This window comes from Apium graveolens, chromosome 3 (genome assembly GCF_009905375.1).
Source record: "Apium graveolens cultivar Ventura chromosome 3, ASM990537v1, whole genome shotgun sequence".
Lineage (NCBI taxonomy): Eukaryota > Viridiplantae > Streptophyta > Magnoliopsida > Apiales > Apiaceae > Apium > Apium graveolens.
The window spans coordinates 155,506,372-155,515,560 of record NC_133649.1 but is presented as its reverse complement, the minus strand read 5'-3'; positions in this window follow the sequence as shown (position 1 = coordinate 155,515,560).

Sequence of the window (9,189 nt, the reverse complement as noted above, 5' to 3'; positions counted from 1 at the left end):
ATAAGTGCTCTAGTACATTTTCACGTAGAAAGAGCTCAACATATGCCAGAGGAGGCAGTTAGAGCTAATCAAGAATAATGATTGGGAGATTCTTTATCATTCGGGGAAAGCCAATATGGTGGCTGATGCCCTTAGTAAAAAGGAGAGACTCAAGATGATAATGTCTTTTGGAGAGTTTATAAGGGATTTTGAGAAAATGGAAATAGAAGTGAAGGTAACCGGAGCCGGTACCGAAAAGCTGTTTGAGATTGCAATACAGCCCGAATTATTGGAAAAGATCATATTGTGCCAGAAAAAGTTATGAATGAAGGCAGAGAGCCAACAATTAGATAAAAGATTAATATCGAGAAAGATGATAAGGGAATAATGAGGTATTCCTATAGAATTTGGGTTCCGAAAGTTCAAGAGCGTAAGGATGAGAACTTAGATGAGAGCCATAGTTTGAGGAATAAGATTTAGAGCAAACCCTGAACGTGATAGTCAGGGAGGTCGCCATCAAGATAGAAGGAACCCATGACATAATGGAGTGGAAAATGAGGATTTTAAATTAAAAGATGACCCCAATTATGGGGAGTAGGATGAAACATTTCATACTAAGGAAACAGAAAGTCGAGTAAGGAAAGGAGACCCGAGACGGTACTCCTATACGGCAATTCATGGACCTGTCTAAAAAGAACTTAGACTATTATCCCCAACCACCACCCTGAGGAGACAGTGCGGTGAGAAATTCTTTCAGGACCTTTAAGTCGCTAAGCTCTCAGAGTTCCATGGAACAAGCTGACCCAGCCGAGGCAAGAGCCTGGCTAAAGGAAATAGAGGAATTATTTGAGATTCTAAATGATTGACGAATCACAAAAGACTGTTTTTGTCACTTACCCTCCTAAGAGAGAGACCACCCGCTGGTGAAAGACCAAGAAAGGCACGGAGCTAGAGGTTAGAATAAACTGATTTAAGTTCAGTCAATTGTTTTCGGGAAAGTAATTCCCAAAGATAAGGAGATAGTGTAAAAGCTTTGGAGCCAGAACAAAGGCAGACGAGTATGATGAATTAGGAATCTAAGTTGTAAAAGTTATCAAGATTCGTTCTGAGGACACGAATCCAGAATGACGGGATGTTTGGAATCAATACTTATGTTGTGTTAGTTCATGAAATAATGATAAGAGAAAGGAAAATAAAAAGAAACTGAAGTGGAAAGGAATATAAAGGCAATAGAGTTTGAGGTATGATAAGGGAGTTGGGTATGAGGAAACCCTAAAGACTCGTAGCAATAGACATAGAAAAGTATGTAATCGTCAGGATGAGGGTGATTCACCATGAGTTAAAGTTGATGGTTGAAGGCATACGAGTTATGTACATTTTATCCCCTTTAAGTTGGGAGGATTCAAGGAAACCTTTAGATAGTTCGAAGGATAAATAATAAGACGCGGATAGACTAAGGAGACAAGAAAGTAAGAAAGTAGGAAAATTTGGATGAAGGAAGTGACCTTCAATAATGTAAAATGTAAGACCGGTGGCTCGATACTCAGAAAGGGAGACGCCAGGTATGAGAGGTATCCCAACATTGAGGTGACTGTTGAGATAAACAACAAAAGTAAATAAGGAATTATTAAGAAGAAGTTCACGTTGAACATGACCAATATCTTCCAGAACATCCATGTTATCATTACCAAATCAGGAAAGAAAAGCGGATGACCATTGTTATCTTTTGGAGGCCATATGGATTGACCTCAATTTGAATAAGGATGCTATTATGAAGTTAGGTATAGACTATCGAGGTGGGAATGATGAATATGATAATCTATCAAGGAAATATGACTTGATTTATTCGTGGAAGGATGCAGGTACCTTTTAAAGGTGGAATTAAGGATAGAACATTGGTAGCTTAAAATGAATCCTAGGGGACTGCATAAAGGTTGGCATGTCACCCTTAATAGGGACAGTATGAGTTTTGACAGTATGAATTGGAAAGGATTAAGGTAATAATAACCTTTAAGGATCAGTGGAGAAATTTTTCAGAAGTATATAGACAATGGTTCTAGTATTAGTAAATGGTATTTTGATATGCCCTGTATATAGGGAATACAGGAGGAACGATTGAACGATAACCTTAGAGGTTTTACAAGGAGAAAGGAAATATTCGAAATTCTCAAGAATAAAAATGTTGATAAAGGAAATATGACATAATTATAATGATGCCAAGTGGGGCACGTGTTAAACCACGAGAAAGTATGGATCGAACCAGTAAAGGTCGAAATTGTTCAGGGCAATTAGGACCTAAGATAAAAGATGTTCTAAGTATGATTGAGAGTCAGTCGTGACAGTGATTAACCTCTAAAGATTGAGGCAATAACTTATGGAAAAAAATGGTGATATTTTTTTTTTACTTATCAGATTTTAAGGAAAACATCTTCACATAAGCTGTGATTGAAATGAGGTAGAAAATTTAGTTGAAGGTGGTTAAAAGACATTGACTGTAAGGAACTATTACTATCAGGAAAGGCCAAAGACGTGGCCGACACTTTAACGGTAAAAGGAAAATTGTAGGCGCTTGTGCCAAAGGAATACAGTGATGATGGTTAAAGCTGTGATGGTTGTATTTTGGGTTGGAAGATTGTCATTCCTTCTGATGACTGTGCAATACCCAACCGTAATAGTAGTTGGTAAAGGTTTAATTCGTGTAATCGCCATGAACGGGCTATCTATCTTAGGAGGTCCTATCTTGAGATAAGCCAGGACCATGTTTCAAAAAGGACTAGACGAACCTTTGAGTTAAGTCTTCTATTTAAGGCATATGATTAAGAATGGTATTAACCTGCTATCGTTGCTTTGATTGAAACTCTTCTGCAATTTTATCTACTTCATGTCATGAAAGTACGTCAGAGTTTGGAGTGTTCTTCATGAATTGTGATTGGTGGTTATGTTAACTCCTTAGGAGAATTAGATACGAGATGTATGGACTCCGTATGGTTAGATATTAAGATTTTATGGAAAAGTGAATGACGACAGTAGGTCAGTGGTGGACCATAGTAAGGCAGCAATGATTCTGCGAGTAATGAGCTGATTACAACCGTGAGAGTTGTATTGGAATGGGTGTTGAGATTGAGTACCACTAATCGGGTCGTGGTAGTGTATAAGTTATCATTGATAGACTAATTAAGTAGAGTATCTACCTAGTGAATTATTATTCTTTCTTATCAATAGAGAGTCGTATTATTATACGAGGAAGGTTGCGGTGCGAGCATAGAATCCTAGTAACGGTGATATATAGAATGAGATCCCAGATTCGATTTTCGATGTCGAGGGAGTTTCAAAGGTGATTGTGTATAAGCTCGAGGAAGAGCAAGGGTCCATAGAATGATGGACGGGATAGCGAAAATATTTAGGCACGTGAAATGCGATGCTATAATGCTTGATGTTGATATAAATACATATATGTTTTGTTCTTCTATGACAAACCTCTATAGTTCAGAGGTAGATTCCAAGCCAGATATTTTATGGCAATAAATTTTTTTTTATGAATATACAATTCTCTTCAGTTCGTTCTTTTCTCTTCTTTTCATTTCATGTAAGCTGAGAAGAACAACCCTTCCAGAAGGGGAGGTATTGCCGAATGACTATCTATCTGTGTGATAGAAGCCGAGTAGGATACCAGCTATTGTTTAATTGCTTGTCAAGTACTAAAGGCTGGCCACCTTCTGTACTAACTATGCGATATAACAAGTGTTCATGATCATAGTGATCTCTCAACAAATTCCTTTACTTCTATATGATTAATCAAACTTTGGGAAATAGAAACAGCTGAAAAAGGAGTAATAAAGTTGTGGTAGTATTCGGAATGGAAACACATTCGTGATACTAAGGTTGACGTGGTTATTAAAAGGTTATAGAACGCTAACGAGCAAAAGTATAACCAGTATAATATTAGGAACGGAAGGTAGTAGCGATTACGAACTCGAAAAGAATGGGTATTGAGAAGCAGAAGCTCTAATGCTAAAAACTATAATGAGAGTCTGTGCAATAGACTTGAAAAAAAATTGGAATGATCACTTAACACGGATTGAGTTTTCTTACGACAATAGATCATATGTCAGTATTGAGATATCGCCTTATGAGATCCTTGAGGGAAGACAATATCGATCTCCCTTATGTTAGGATGAAGTTGTAGAGCGCAAGATGCTCGGACCAGCAGTGGTCTAAAGGACCAAGGATATGATAGATCTAATCAGAGGACGGCTGGTAGTAACCCAAGATGGACATAAGAGGTATGCTGATTTGACTCAAAAAGGACAAAGAGTATGAAATAGGGGACCTAGTAATGTTATAGGTATCCCTTGGAAAGGAATGATGAGGTTCGAAAGAAAGGAAAGCTAAGTCTACAATTTGTTGGACCCTTGGATATATTAAGACGTTTGGGAAGTTAGCATATGAGCTAGCCCTAACCCCGAACATGTAGCAGGTCGTAACGTGTTTCACGTATCAATGTTAAGGAAGTGTAATTCAGATGCCATATAAATAGAGGCATATGAGCGCATAGACATGCAACCAGACGTAACCTATATGGAGCAACCAGGAAGGGTATAGAGTAAAAGGGAACGAGTGCTTAGGAGAAGGGTTATCAAACTAGTAAGAGTTTGATGGTAGAACCACAATGTGGGAAAATTTACTCGAGAGTTAGAAAGTACAATGCTAAGAGAGTATCCCTATTCATTTTCTATCTGATTCCGGGACGGAATCTTTTTAAGGAGGGGAGACTGTAATAACCCCAATTTTTGGGAAATTTTTGAAACCCTTATGAATAGTGTTTTTGCTGAATGAGAAAACTTTTCATGCCACACTATGTAGGGGTTCTGTTATTGATCTTATGGGATATTATTAGTACTCTATGTGGTATATAAGTGTATGTAAAGATCGTCAGAATCCAATTTCCGAACACTTGGATTTTTCCCGGAACTCCACTAGATACGGAAAGAATTGAGAAAAAGGTAACATGATAAAAAGGATTTAAATTAAAGGATTATAAGAGAGGATCATAGAAGGAATACAATATATTGAGAAAGGTTAAGGGAACCTAAGTAATAAGATCCCGGGTATGATCCCTCAAACGATAAACGAAAACGAAAGTTAAGCGAACCGTATAACAGATCAGCGGTCATTAGGCAAACAATTAGGAAGTTAATCAAAGGGATTAGAGAGGATGATGTCACCCAACCAATGAGAAGAGGACAAGGAGGGGAGGATGACATCATGAGGATGACACAAGCATGACATGGGAAGGAAGGAGATGTGGTGACTTTTTAACCACACAAAACCAAGGGCAACTAGGTAATTCACTAAAGCAAACAACAAAAATCAACCAACCAAAAGCAAATCAAGCCAAAACACAAAAATATCTCTTCTTCTTCTTCATGCTCTCGGGTGCTTTTCTTAAAAAATGAAAGTCCAAGCTCCTCCACTTACTATTTAGCAAGGTAATTATCTAAGCTTCCCCATGGATAGTTACATACTTCCTATAAGTTTAAGCTTCTAATTCCAAGCCAATCTTTTTCTATAAATCATGAAAGAAGATGGTGAATAGTGTTTTTCAAGAACTAAAATTTGTGTTCTTGAAGTTTTGTTTAGATTAAGCTTGGATAAGGACTTTAAGGGTGATTCCAAGCCATTCTCTTGATTCTCCACTTCAAGGAAGGTATACCATCTCCAAACCTTAGGTTCCTATATATTATAAGATGATTTTGATTAGTAGGATGATATTGTAGCTTGTTGTTGTGATTAGAGTTTGGGATTTGAAATGGTAGTGAAATGGAATGGTAAATGTTGTGGTTATGATTTAAAAGAACTTAAGTATGATTAAAGTTAAGTTTAGGCATAAGTATGAATGATTAAATTGAATTGGTTGGGGTTGTTATGATGTGATAAGGATGGATGTTGGTTGTATGTTGGATTTGAGGTTGATTTGGAATGGGTTTAAATGGTTTAAAATATTGGAAATCGCGTAAACATAGCCGTCGTAACGTCCGATTTTCTTTGGACTGTTTTTGTGCATAGCATTAGGACCCGAGAACCCCCTGCTAGATTATGACCACTGCCATGTTTAGATAGCTCATGTTACGAGCTTCGTTTTGATATGTAGTTCGTTCGATTCCGATGCACGGTTTAGGAGAAACGACCGTTTCAAGTAACGGCGTTTCGCGAACGAAACTTTTCCCCTCGCCTTACTTTGAAACATAGGTTAAAGACCATAAAGGGTTAATTAATGTATGAAACATTTATGGTAAGTGTGTTAGGCAGTTGGTAAGACACTCGCGAAGGAATCGCTTTAAAACTCGTAAAGGTTAAATTATTAAAAATGGTGGAGCCGAGGGTACCCGGGTGACTTAAGCAAATCAGTGAGCGCAAAACAAGCGTTAGAGTCTAAGTTAGTTAAAGTATAGATTTACAAGTGACTTTGGTTTAATTCCAACTTACTTGTTGTTTATAGGTTACCAGACTCGTCCCGAGCCTTTTTTCACCCCAAGTCGCTCAGGCAAGTTTTCTACCCGTTATAACTGTTGTTGTGATGAATATATGTATTTGCATTATCTTGCGATAGATGCATGTTGGTTAATTAGCAAATGATGCAATATATTGAAGCATGCTGCTATGGTATATATATATATGCATGCCTGTTTCGCATTCTTTCCATATATATATCTGTTGGTTCAGTTGATAATACCTATGCTAGAGGATAGCGGTAACTTGCATATACCCTTAGTATAGGGACCCAAAGGTGAAAATATTATCTAAAACCGGGAGTCGAGGATCCCGAGTAGATTTTGTATATATGGATATGGATATATATATATATATATATATATTTATATATATATATGGTTATAGTTTTCCAAACTATTAATCGAATAAGGTTTATTCGATAACTTTAACTTTATTTTATTATTGAATATTATTTCGAATATTATTCGAAGGCGTATGACTCCTTTTATTTATTTATCTGAATATTATTTGAATATTCATTCGAGGGCTTATGACTCTTTTATATTATTTATTGAATATATTTGAATATTCATTCGAAGGCTTATGACTCTTTTATATTATTTATTGAATATTATTTGAATATTCATTCGAAGGCTTATGACTCAGTTTATATTATTTAATGAATATTATTTGAATATTCATTTGAGGATCTATGACTCCGATTATTTGCTGAGGTATATTCTTTATTTTATTAAAGAATAAGGTGTCAATAATCAAACTTATTTTCGATTATTCAAATAAAGATAATACTTTCATATAAGTATATCTTTGGTTATTTAATACTCGTTTCAAGTATAAGTTTTAATACTTCTACTTCAATTATTTTTATAAAGATTATTCTTTATGGGAATATTATTTAAATAATAATATTCAGTCATTTTCTAAATATTCTGGGGACTGATTTACTTCATTAAATCAGCTTTACTCCAAACACTCTATAAAGTGTTTTCGAGTCTTCAAAATGATTTTTAAAGTCAGAGCGGATCCCAAAACTCATTTTTATATTTAAGATCTTCCTTTTTAAGGGGATTTAAATACTCGCTCAAAACCTGGGGAATCCGGCTCTGTGGTGTATTTTATATTCGCAACGAGGTTGCAGTTTTGGTAAATGAATTGATTACTTGCCCAATGTTCGGGAAGTAAGCCCATCTAATTGAGTCGGCATAAGCGACAGGCCGGGGTACGGTCTATGAAAGTGTAAGTGGCTGGGTGGCAGTCCATCAACGCGTAAGAGGTCGGGTGGCGGTCCAGCACAAGGTCCTTATGTGGCCAGGGTGATGACCGGTGGGGGATTCATCCATCTACTAGTAGAAAAGGTTACTTATTGGTATCTTTGCCTGATCAGCAAGATATCTGGTTTATGCCAAAAAAATTTTCCTTTCCAAAATTCATTGGATGTTTCAAACTCTGTCATACTTTACATAACAGAGGTTCCAGGAAATGTTTAAGAGATATATATGTGGATATATATATATCGGGACTAAATAAAGTATCTCGTAACTTTATTTCATTCAATAATATTTCAAAGATTGAATCTATTCAAGTCTTAACTTGTGGTCTCATCTATGGGATGTTTTTCTTAAAACTTATAATACTTTGAACGGTGGTAGTTCAAGTAGCTTTATAAATGATATAAGTGTGGTGAAGTATTGGTAACTTCATTCCTTGTTTTTACTTATATCTAGTAAGTAATTATCTTACACATGATAGAGATTCTATTAAGTATCCATTTAGATACTTATATTATTATTATCACTATGTATTATCTTGCGAGCTGTAAGGCTCACTCTTGCTTTATTTCTTCATCACACAACAACAGTTAGGAGAGATGGCCAGACTCCAGCAGACCCAGCGCAAGCGCGTGGGAAGCGTCCCGCGTCTTCCCGTTGATGTTGTAGCTGCTATAGCTGCAGAGGAAGATCCATTATAGTTCAGACCATCTACTTTTGAGAATCAAATTATGTATAATTATAACTTATGGCAGATAATGGCAATTAACTGTAAATTTATCAAGTAATCATTTTGGGTTGTAATAACTTTTAAATGGTGGATTCAAAGACTTGTACTTATTTCAATTTCATCTCTGAGACTATAACGGGTTGTGGTGTGTGTTAGTATGGGGTCACAGCATGAGGTTATTTATTATTAATTAAGTGAAGTGATATTGTGGAAAGAAAGACCGTGACGACCCGGATCCCCGACCCCGGATCTGGGGGTGTTACAATAGTGGTTATTTAAGACACATGACTGGAGATTCTACCCTGCTCACAGAGTTTAAGGAAAGAGCTGGCTCAAGTATTAATTTTGGAGATGACGGCAAGGGTTATACTGTGGTATATGGCTTGATTTCAAAGACAATGTCATCATTGAGGAGCCTGCCTTAGTGGATGGTCTCAAGCACAATTTGTTGAGTATCAGCCAGCTTTGTGATAAAGGCAATTCAGTAACCTTCACTACAGAAGCCTGTGTTGTGACAAACAAGAGGAGCAACAAAGTGGTTCTCACTGGAGTGAGAAAAGAAAATGTGTACCTAGCGGACTTCAACTCATCAAATGTAGAATCTGTTACTTGTCTTCTCAGTAAAGCAAGTCAAGATGAAAGTTGGTTATGGCACAAGAAGCTATCTCATCTAAACTTCAAGACCATGAATGAGATTGT